The sequence below is a fragment of the Gopherus evgoodei genome, chromosome 2, assembly GCF_007399415.2.
Source record: "Gopherus evgoodei ecotype Sinaloan lineage chromosome 2, rGopEvg1_v1.p, whole genome shotgun sequence".
NCBI classification, from domain to species: Eukaryota; Metazoa; Chordata; order Testudines; family Testudinidae; genus Gopherus; species Gopherus evgoodei.
In genome coordinates, this window is record NC_044323.1 from 67,794,849 (window position 1) to 67,805,005 (window position 10,157).

Here is a 10,157-nt window from a genome sequence, read left to right on the forward strand (position 1 = left end):
TATGTATATATAAACACACAAACACGGACAGATTCTGTCCTGTTGAACCTATGTCATCTTGGTGAAGACCCTGGGTATAGCTGGAGGGAGAATTTGGCTCATTCAATTTAACGTATCGTTGACACACAATTTTAAGATTAAATGGCATTGTGTAATTTATTACTAGTTAAAATGCTAGTTTCATGACAGAATAATTTAACCCCAGAGTTAGTGCAGAAACCCCTGCAGTCAAACAAATTAAGAACAATAAGTTAAGAACAGGAAAAAATGAGTTTATGCTAAGAAAAAATACAAAGATGCAGTACGCTATGTTAGATGTTTAACTATACATAAGAGACAGGTGTCACAAAAACAAACAAACAAAATCATGAAGTCAAAGAGAAACTTTAACTCACCACTTTCCATCTGTTAAATCTGAATCTATGCATAATTGATTATCCATGACTGGTAAGTTCTTCTTTTCCTAGCCTAACATTCCACTAAAGTAAACAGTTTTTTAAAAACAGTAAGGACAGAATAAACAAATTTTTAGAAAAATTATGTATCAGTTAATAATATAGCTGACCTGTGTTTGAGAATTTTAATCATGTGAATATTAAATAGTAATAACCTATTGTTATTGTTATGGTATGGTTAAAAGCTTCTCCATGCTTAAGGAAAGAGGAAAAAGTAGGAATATGTAACAGTGTATGTGTGGGGGGGGGGAGATACAGAAAGATGAGAAGCAGAGACATAAGGAAAATGTGTCAACAATAAACAAGAGGAAATGAGAAAGAAGGAAAAGATGAAGGTGGAAACTAATCTCTGTGTGTCATTATGACTGCCAGAGTACTGGCAAAGCAGCAGCATCCTTTTATTTCAATTTTAATCATTTCTGAATTTTAATACCCTGCTCCTTTTGTAATTCTCCTGGCATTCCCCATATGCATCCATCCCAGCCAAAACACCAGTGTAAATTAAATGGCACACAACCACACTACTGATGCAGCTTTCCCAAAAGAACCAATCAGGTGACCAAAAGCAGAAAAGGTAGGTCTGCCTTGTGTTCCTGTGGATGGCTAGCCAATTAACTAACTTAATGTTCCCCACTTTCTTTAATTTTGAAAAGAAGGGCAGTGGTTAAGTAACCTAGTAATACAGAATCATTAAATAAATAAATAAATAAATAAATAAAGCAAGCCAGTAGTAATACAATAATCAGTGACCATCAGGGCCTGGAAAAATGAGTTTGCTCTCACTGGCACTAAGGAGCATCACATGATTATTTAATTACAGCTCTAATTTTTGTCTCGTGGATGGCAACATATCAACAATTAATAGGGCAAATAGAGGAGACTGCATTTTTAAAGAGACAGAATCTATAAAATACTGCTTGGAAATACAGTATGTCAAACAGTAAAATGCTGCTTGAGGAATATCTTTCTTTGTGTCACACAAATAGCTGTTTAACTATACAACAAATATATTAAAAATATCAACTCTGAAGGTATAACTTTATTAGATGGTATCTGAAAGCATTTTTCAGAATAGTCAAAAATAATGACCCTGTTTCTCACAGGATAAATCACCCAAATACAGCATTTAATGGAATCACAAGTCCAGTAAATGAAAATGTTGTTATAAAATGAACACATCCATTATTTTAAAAAAGTACTACAGTATTCTGCACTAATTATAGACAGGATTATAGTCTTCAGTAAGACAAATATTACATCTGCAGTGGGACAGAATGACTTCATAGGAGATTTTCTTACAGAAAGTACTGAATTAGGTTCAGTAGCAATACTGCTGTGGTTGGGTCTATTCATGAAAAATGCTGTAGCGTTGTTCTTGTTTTTAATCATAGAAAACATACCTGTGATCTAAGCACTCACTTTTGCCCTCAGTTACACATGTGCAGTTCCCATTATGTCTGATCCTGTAAGTAATCTCAGTGCAAAACCACCATTTGCAACTATGCTGAGTTCTGCATATGGAACACTTACATTAGTGGGATCATTGTAATCAGTGTAACCTGGACATACATTGGAGGGGAAAAACTGGCACTAGGTAAATATATTATTTTGCTTATGACGATGGTCATTTTCTAGAGCTTCTGGTAGTCCAAATCACTGGTCATAAATGTTTATTATATAGAATGTATTTCAGATAATAATCGTATTTAAGAGCTAGTGCTAGAAAAGAAGATTCTAAATGTCATGTCATATACGTTAAAAAAAAAACAAAACAAAAACCACCCACCATACTACAATAGATTATTTTTATAGTCTGTCTACTCAATATGCAAAGATATTTTTTTTAAGTTTTAAAAAATTCCTGTAAGGATATTTGATTTGAATGGGCAAAGACATATATGAATTGTTTCCATGTACAAGACTGGGAAAGAAAATAAAACTGGTAAACAACAATTTTTAAGTATTACTTAAATAAAAAAGTGTTCATTAAAAAAATACCCTTTAAAAGAAATGATCTGTTCCTACAGAAGAATTTGTGAAGTTGAGTTGTTTTGACTGAAGTAATGAAAATTCTGGATTGAAGATCTGAATCTACAATTTTTAAAAGAAGGTTGGCAAGCAAGAGCCAGCATGTAAGAGTATATATCATTCTCTTTAAGTGATAGTTAATATACAGATAACATGTCTCACAAAGACTGTAATTAAATGTCTAGTGCACTAGTAATGCTAATAAACAGAGTATTTATATTACAATGAATCCTTAGGAAACTAAAACTGTCATTTTAAAAAACTCAAGATATTTTTATTTGTTCTTGGGACCTTTAATACCAATCAAGAAAACTCACCTATGAACAAAAACATGCATGGTTAAAATAAACTTGCCACTATTGTTCCCCATAGAAAAATCTATTTGTTTAAACTTTAAATTACAAACCTTTTAAACGCAGGTTGAAATTTCACTCTGTGTGTGTGTGTGTGTGTGTGTGTGTGTGTGTGTGTGTGTGTGTGTGTGTGTGTGTGTGTGTGTGTGTGTGTGTGTGTGTGTGTGTGTGTGTGTGTGTGTCCACTGCTACTACATGTGATAGTATATATATAGAATTTGAAACACTGAAATGTATTCTGTTCAAAACTTGTATTTTTCATTGCAAGTGGTTTCATTTATCTGCCCATCAAGAACAGACAAATTCAACATACACTACTTACTGATGGGCATATGAAAGATACTCTAAGTTGCAAGTAAAATCTTTCCGTTTGGGTCCTGAAACAACATCACTGCTTTGCACTTATACAGTATAGTGTTTTTCATCCAAATATATCAGAGTGCTATGCAAACAGAAAAAAAGTAATTAATTAAGTCTTACCACATCTGTCAGACAGGTAGGGAAAATAAGGCAGATAGGTAGTAAGAACCTTATTTGCAAAGATGCTGAGCACCTGCAGTTTCTAGTGATTTCAGCTGAAGTTGTGAGCGCTCAGTTCATGTGAAAATCAGGCCCTAATAGTGGCATTTTTAAAAGCACCTAAGTACCTAACTCCTCCCCTTGTCTAGGCACTGTAAGTGACTTGTCCAAGGACACACGTCAGTAGCAGAGATGCACATAGAACCCAGAAATCTTGACATCCATTCTGCTACTCTGTCTACCAGGAAAGGATTAAGGGGTAATCCTTAATATATGGTCCCCATAGTCAGATATATCCCCACTGCTGCAGTGACACAATACACAAATGATTGCTGGTGGTCAGCTACTTGTTGCCAAAGCAAGAGTCTGAGTGAAGCAGATGTACACTGGGTTTAAAGCCCCTCCCTGAACACCTCCGGTCATGTCAAAATATGAGTTAAGGGCAAAGTCCAACTCAGCTGGTGTATGGTACATACTGCTGTCTGTCTGAGAGGAACAATTTTTGTGGACCTAGGTCCACATAATCTTAATCAAACTATGCATTTCATGAAAGAATCATTGATGCAGATGAAGAGGGCTTATTTCATGAACCAGTGTTATCAACGCAGAGCTGCTGCAAAACAACTGAAAGGGTATAAATGGGCCAATATAAAAAATAAATGTTACACTATCAGATTTCACCGTGAATATTTATATGTCGACAGACACAATCTGTATCAGAATAACTGATCTCAGAAAAAGTACATTAAAACAGACAATAAAAGATAGTTGCCATACATTCTATAATATTAAACAATGTGTGTTAATACTTTGTTCACACCCTATACATTAGACCTGATAGTGACCTCCCACCAGTTATATACGAATGTAGTGCCATTACTTTCAACAGAGTTACTCCTGATTTTCATCAACAGGAATGAGAGGAGAATTAATCCCACCAAGTTTAAAAAGATACATTTACTATTCAGAACAACACTTGAGAGGTATGTTATCATACTAGACTAATTTTAAGAGGAATCACTTGTATAACTGATCTGATTCATATGCTATATATGGGCCATAACCTACCCTTAATCTTTGTTCCAAACTTCATCTACTGTTACAGAGATCTGTACACTCTGATGGAGGGCTTGTAGAACCATTAAAAAGTCAACATTTGCCAACCGGTAAACAGATATTACTGACATCCGATACGATAGGACAGTAACTGTTGGTAAACAGTATCAGAGGGGTAGCCGTGTTAGTCTGGATCTGTAAAAGCAGCAAAGAATCCTGTGGCACCTTATAGACTAACAGATGTTTTGAAGCATGAGCTTTCGTGGGTGAATACCCACTTCGTCGGATGCAAGTAAACACCTACTTTTTTTAAATGGCCAATACATAGACTTTTGTTGTAACAATTACAAACTGTGGTACATTGTTGGTTAGAATTAGAGTTGTTAGTACCATACATATGGAAGAGGACGTATATCTTTAATTTAATATTAAATGTAGTAAGTTTATAACTTGTTTTGAACAAAGGGGACCTCAGCGGCAAAGATTAGATGCAGAATACCCTGATAGTGAATTTAATGGCATTCTCCTCAAAGTGTAAGCTGTTTTTACTAATGTTATCTACAGGTTAGCAGTCAGGTAATGAAACAAAGTTTAAAAATAACGTAATGGAATTTTCTGAGGTAGGAAACAGACTTTTTAAGAAGTTTCAAAATTTAAGCAGAAGTACTACAAGTTCTTATTTAACAATCAAACTGGAATATAGGTTGTTTTGATATTTTAAATAATGTACAGCAACTTTGTAACAACTAAAGTTTAAAAATGCATTAGATTGCATAGTGAAAGAGTTGCAGAACATTTTTCATCATACACACATCTGTGCTCTCAGTTATTAATATAAAGCTTCTGCCCTTATTTGCAGTTGCCTGAATATACAATCTAAGTGGCTCGGTAGGCATATAGTCTTAAGGAATTCTGTTTTCACTGTTTGAAACCCAACTCAAGAATGCTAGGCAAAACTGAATACTGTTTCTTTAAAAGTGGCTTCTGCATGCCACAGAAAGCAATATGGAATCATCTTTCTTTAAAGTTCCTTGTGGTGTGGAATGATAACAAAACTTTTCTTTTTCAAACAAGGAAGAGCAGCTGCCATGGATAACACCGCAGGTAGATATTAAAATGGAGACAGAACCATTATTTAGTGGCAACAGGAATATAAATACATGCACTAACCTATAAACTGGTATTTACTTCAGGAAAATAAGTAATATTTTCCCTCTGATTGCTGTGCTGTCAGTTTAATGCAGGGTAAATAAAAAGTAGTTGCATGATAGCTTTAAGTAGAAAGTGTTCACTCCACAAGAGGTGCAGATTACTAAAGCCTGATGCCCATAATAGCAAAAACAGAACTTCAATTTTACCAGAAAAATATGTTCTCTCATACTAAGTGATTAGTAGTTTTTCTCGTAAATCAGTTGCAAAATTCTATGCAATCAAACAACTTTAGCAAAAACATTTTTAGCAGCCCTAAATTTGAAAAAGTAAAAAAGTAAAAAATGCTCTTCTGTAATTTTATCATCCCGCTCTAAATGACCACTTCATATCATCATCCCAGTATAACAAAAAAATAAAAAATAAAATGATATATGGAACTGCCTATACTTTCAGTTTTTTTCTCCTTGTATTCCTGACTGAAAATCGAAGTTTCCTCTTTGAAAAAAAGCAATGATTTCTAAGGATATATGCACCCTATATCTATCAACATAAATTAAAAAACTAAAATGTTCCACTTACGTTTAAAACTGTTCTAGAAGAAAAGTTTGTGGTGTTATTAGATATTTAATAAATATATCTAGAGAAAGCCATGGCAGGTACGCATAAGAGGGTTATAAAACTCTGAAGTACTGTCTATGCTAAAATAGAATATTCCTTAGAAACATGACTGAAATATTTAAAAAAAAAATCACATTTCCCCCATTTTTAATAAAGAGATTTAAGTAGCCCGAAATGTTGTGTTATCTTGAACAATTTATCTGTAGTCCAGATGCAAAATGTTAATATATTTATCAATTACTAAATTTTATTAATTTAATCTGTTTGTCTCCCTCCCCAAATACAACTAGAAAGCATAACAAGGATTTCAATTTAATCTTACGGTATTCAGTTAAAAAAAGTCTGGCAAACAGCTGTATTTCAACAAATATATTCCTTGACTGAAATAAAATTTTTCAGTAATTTAAAATATCAAATTAGATTTTTAAAAAAATAATGCTGAACTTTCATTGAAGATTGCAAAACTTGAAATCCTATGCATTTAATCTCTTATCCAACAAAAATATTAATGTAATGTAAGTTGTAGTTACCCATAACTTGACTACATGAAAGAGACACTTCAGTGATTTGAAAGGGCACACTTGCCTACATCCCTTTGGGATTTAATATTACAGAATCACTATGGTACTTTAAGACAGTACATTGTATTTAGTTTAGTACTATTTATAACCAAAGGATCTCTATAATAATAAGGGACAGGTGCTTATCAGCTGACCTTATGGGCCTACATTGCAAACCATAACCTGTTAAGATAAAAATGATTACTACAAGCTTTGGCTAAATTGGGAGCCTCTCTCTTTCTTCCTATTCTGCAAACCAACATGTACCATTAATGAGTCACAGGTTGACTTTACCTGCTTTATATTTCTCTCTCAGAAATAAGCAGTATCTAAATACTTATCCTTAGATAAGTCTTGTTGAAAGAACAGGAGAAGAGAAGGAGGAACTCTTTTGCTATTTAATGATTCAAGAACAAAGAATATTAAAAAGAAACTAACTTTTAAAAAATGCATGAACAAAAAGCATTCCACTTAAATATTTTTGTCCCAGTAAACTCATTTTGCATACAAAGAACTCTTATTTAATTACACATTTGCACTTGTAGGGAAAAGGAGGAATGCACTGATTCCAGAAAAAAAACAAACAAACAAAAACCCATACAGGCTTTTTTAGACACTTCCCTCTATGTTCTTGTTTTACTTAGATTACTGTTTTTCCAGGGGAAAGAGGAATTCCTTGGAGTCAGTTGTTTCTTTTTCATTAGTTGTTAGTATTCAGGAGTGGGTACAACTGTAGACAATGATTTTATTTTTGTTATAGAGCTTTATAATATACGTGGGCTATCCATTTATATGTATATACACAAACATGTATACATATATATGATGTCTTTTCATGGTCACTTTTTACTATTCATTATTACACATTTTTGCGTATAAAATATTATTTCCACTTGATCAGCAAGCTATTAATAAAATCTGAAACAGGAAATGAGCGTATATATAAAGTGTATAAATAATATTAACACTGCAAGTGAATATGATACAAATTACAGATACTGTACTATATTCCAACCTTTACACAGTACGCAGTTTCAACTTTCTTTTTTAAATAATGCACCAGAGTTAATGTCTTTATATCTGGTGACTGCTTTAAACACTTGAAGAGATAGGGAAATATCCAATCCAGTCCTTGTATTAACTAACATTGCAATTTTACACTTATTGTAACCTTTTCTAACAATGTGAGAAAAACAGAGTAAATATATTAAATTTGTTTCACAACAGATGCTTAGGTTGTTAATATTTAAGATGCTTATTCATGCTATTTCTGTCTGCACATTTGTCAAAAATGTAAGCTTGAATGCTAATGTTTGCCAGCAGACTGGAGCTGACAGATATATACCAAATGATATCCTAGTGTAATACACCAAAATGATATAAAGTAGAAATAAAGGACTGCTGCTAAATCATATCCCCAATAAAGGTCTGTTATTAGATCATATGCCTTAACCTTAAGAGTTATTGAATCTGAAATTATGACGTATTTTCATACGAAAATTACACTAGGGGTTTGACTGAATAAAACTGTTGGTGTTTGCCAGTTTTTTTTTACCCATTTGGGGTAAAAAGCTGATGTAAAATATTTTAGTAAACTTTTCAATGTGATAAGTGTTTCTCTGTCAGTAACACAAGCACTTTAAATTTTGGGGACTGGCAGAGCAAAACTTGGAAACGTGATAGTGTCTCTCATTAGTTCTTCTCACTGGAACTAATCAAAGATTTCGACAAAACTATGAGAATTAGAGGAAAAATTCTGTTGGTCTTTTAAAAAAAAATCCAAGGCATACATTTGTATTTGAATTATTTAAATACACCTTATACCTATTGTAAAATGATGTTTGAAAGGCAGCTCAGGTGTCTTTTAAACAGTGGCACTATCTTGGTAGGACGCTTCGGTTAATGTACTTAAAACTATTAGCTTAGGAGGATTTTCCAAGTGCATGTTTGGATCGCTGGTTGGAAATAAAATACTCTGTTTCCTTTTGGATCCTTCGCTGCTGCTTCAAGGACCCAATCGGTTCTAAAGGGGAAGACGCCAGGGGAGGGACCTCCAGCGGAGAGAAGATAGTGTACCTGTGTTCACAGTGCCTCCTCACCCCTAAGGTCACGGGCACGCCAGCTGCCACGATGCGTGCTGCGAGAAACGTGTCCCTCTCAGAGATCACTGCCAAAGTTGATCTCCTTCTTGTTTCTCTTCCTTTCCCCCCCCATGCAGCCTCGCAAGACGATCCTCAGCAACTTTGCGTTTCAGGTTAAACACGTCGGCTAAGTACCCCCCCTCTGCTCCCCCCAGCCCACACACGTTTAACAAACGCATCGTTTCCAGCGCTCCCAATCCAGGCAACCTGTCGCCAAGGCGGCTGGCTGGTGTAACACGGCAACCTCCCGTGCGGGGGGGGGGGGGGAAGAAGAAGTTTCCCAAACTTTCAGGGAACTTGCCTTTTTCAAGTGGCTGCTGCAAGGGAAGGTGGCCGCAGGGCCAGTGGCTCCGGCTCTGCCCCTCGGCAGGGGGTTCAGCAGCAGCGGAGCCCAGGCGGGACAACCCCCCAGGGTTCATGGCATGCAGCCCTGCCAAGGCGGCAGGTGTGTGGAGCGCCGGCCGGCGCTGCTCGGGAAGCGTTTCCCCTCCGTGCCTCTCCCCACTTTTCCGACCCCACAATGTGACTATTAGCACAAGAACCGAGGCGCGCTAGAGACCTGGAGGGGGGGGGAGGGAGAGAAGGAGGAAAAGAGACCGACTCACTCATGAGAGCGCAGCGGGCGACACCTTCAGCTTCCCAGGCGGCGGCGAAGTTAATCGCGCTGAAGTTCAAGTTGTCTGTTCACCCATCGGGAGTGGGCGTCTAGAGGAAGGAGACGCGGAGGGGGGGAGCCACGCACGCCTGCTGCCGAGCAGGCTGCTCAGCAGGAGCCGGGGCTGACCGCGGGGCAGCAAGGTACCAACGCGGGGCCGGCGTGTGCCCGGCTCCTTCTCTGTGACAGAGCCCTTGGGCGGGGAAGGACACCGGGCGCAGGCTTCAGCGGGCGAGCCTCGGCCGGGGGTGGCTCTGCTGCACCCGTGCGCCGTGTCTCGCTGCCTCTCTCCCCCTGGCGGACGCTGCTCGCGCCTGTGCCGGAGCCGAGCCGCCGCGGCTGCTGCCCTCCCAGGGTGCGCGGCGGCAGCAGCAGAGCCGGGCTGGCGATGGGGGAGGCTGAGCGCCGGCGTAGAGCGGAGCCTGGAGCCACCGCCGCCGCGGGAGCCGGGTGTGCGTCTGGCGCTCGCTCTTTCCCCCCTTCTGCTTGCCCCTGTTTTTGGAGCTGAGTTGGTGAGAGTGGTTTGTGTGTGCGCGTCTCTCTGCCCCCCCCCCCCTCCCAGGCTCGCGGTGGAGGAGGAAGTCAGGTGAGAGACACACAATCCCCTCCCAGCCCCTGTG

The 10,157-nt window shown here is 37.8% G+C and overlaps 1 protein-coding gene across 1 annotated transcript in view; it reads right to left on the reverse strand.

The window, feature by feature from the left end:
* The window catches only part of SATB1 (SATB homeobox 1), a 115,542-nt gene extending 105,833 nt beyond the window's left edge, over nt 1-9,709 (reverse strand). Inside the window, exon 1 of the mRNA XM_030550919.1 lies at nt 9,488-9,709. The gene's annotated coding sequence lies outside the window, so the exon portion shown is untranslated. The remainder of the gene's footprint in view (nt 1-9,487) is intronic.
* Nucleotides 9,710-10,157: the final 448 nt, after the last annotated feature.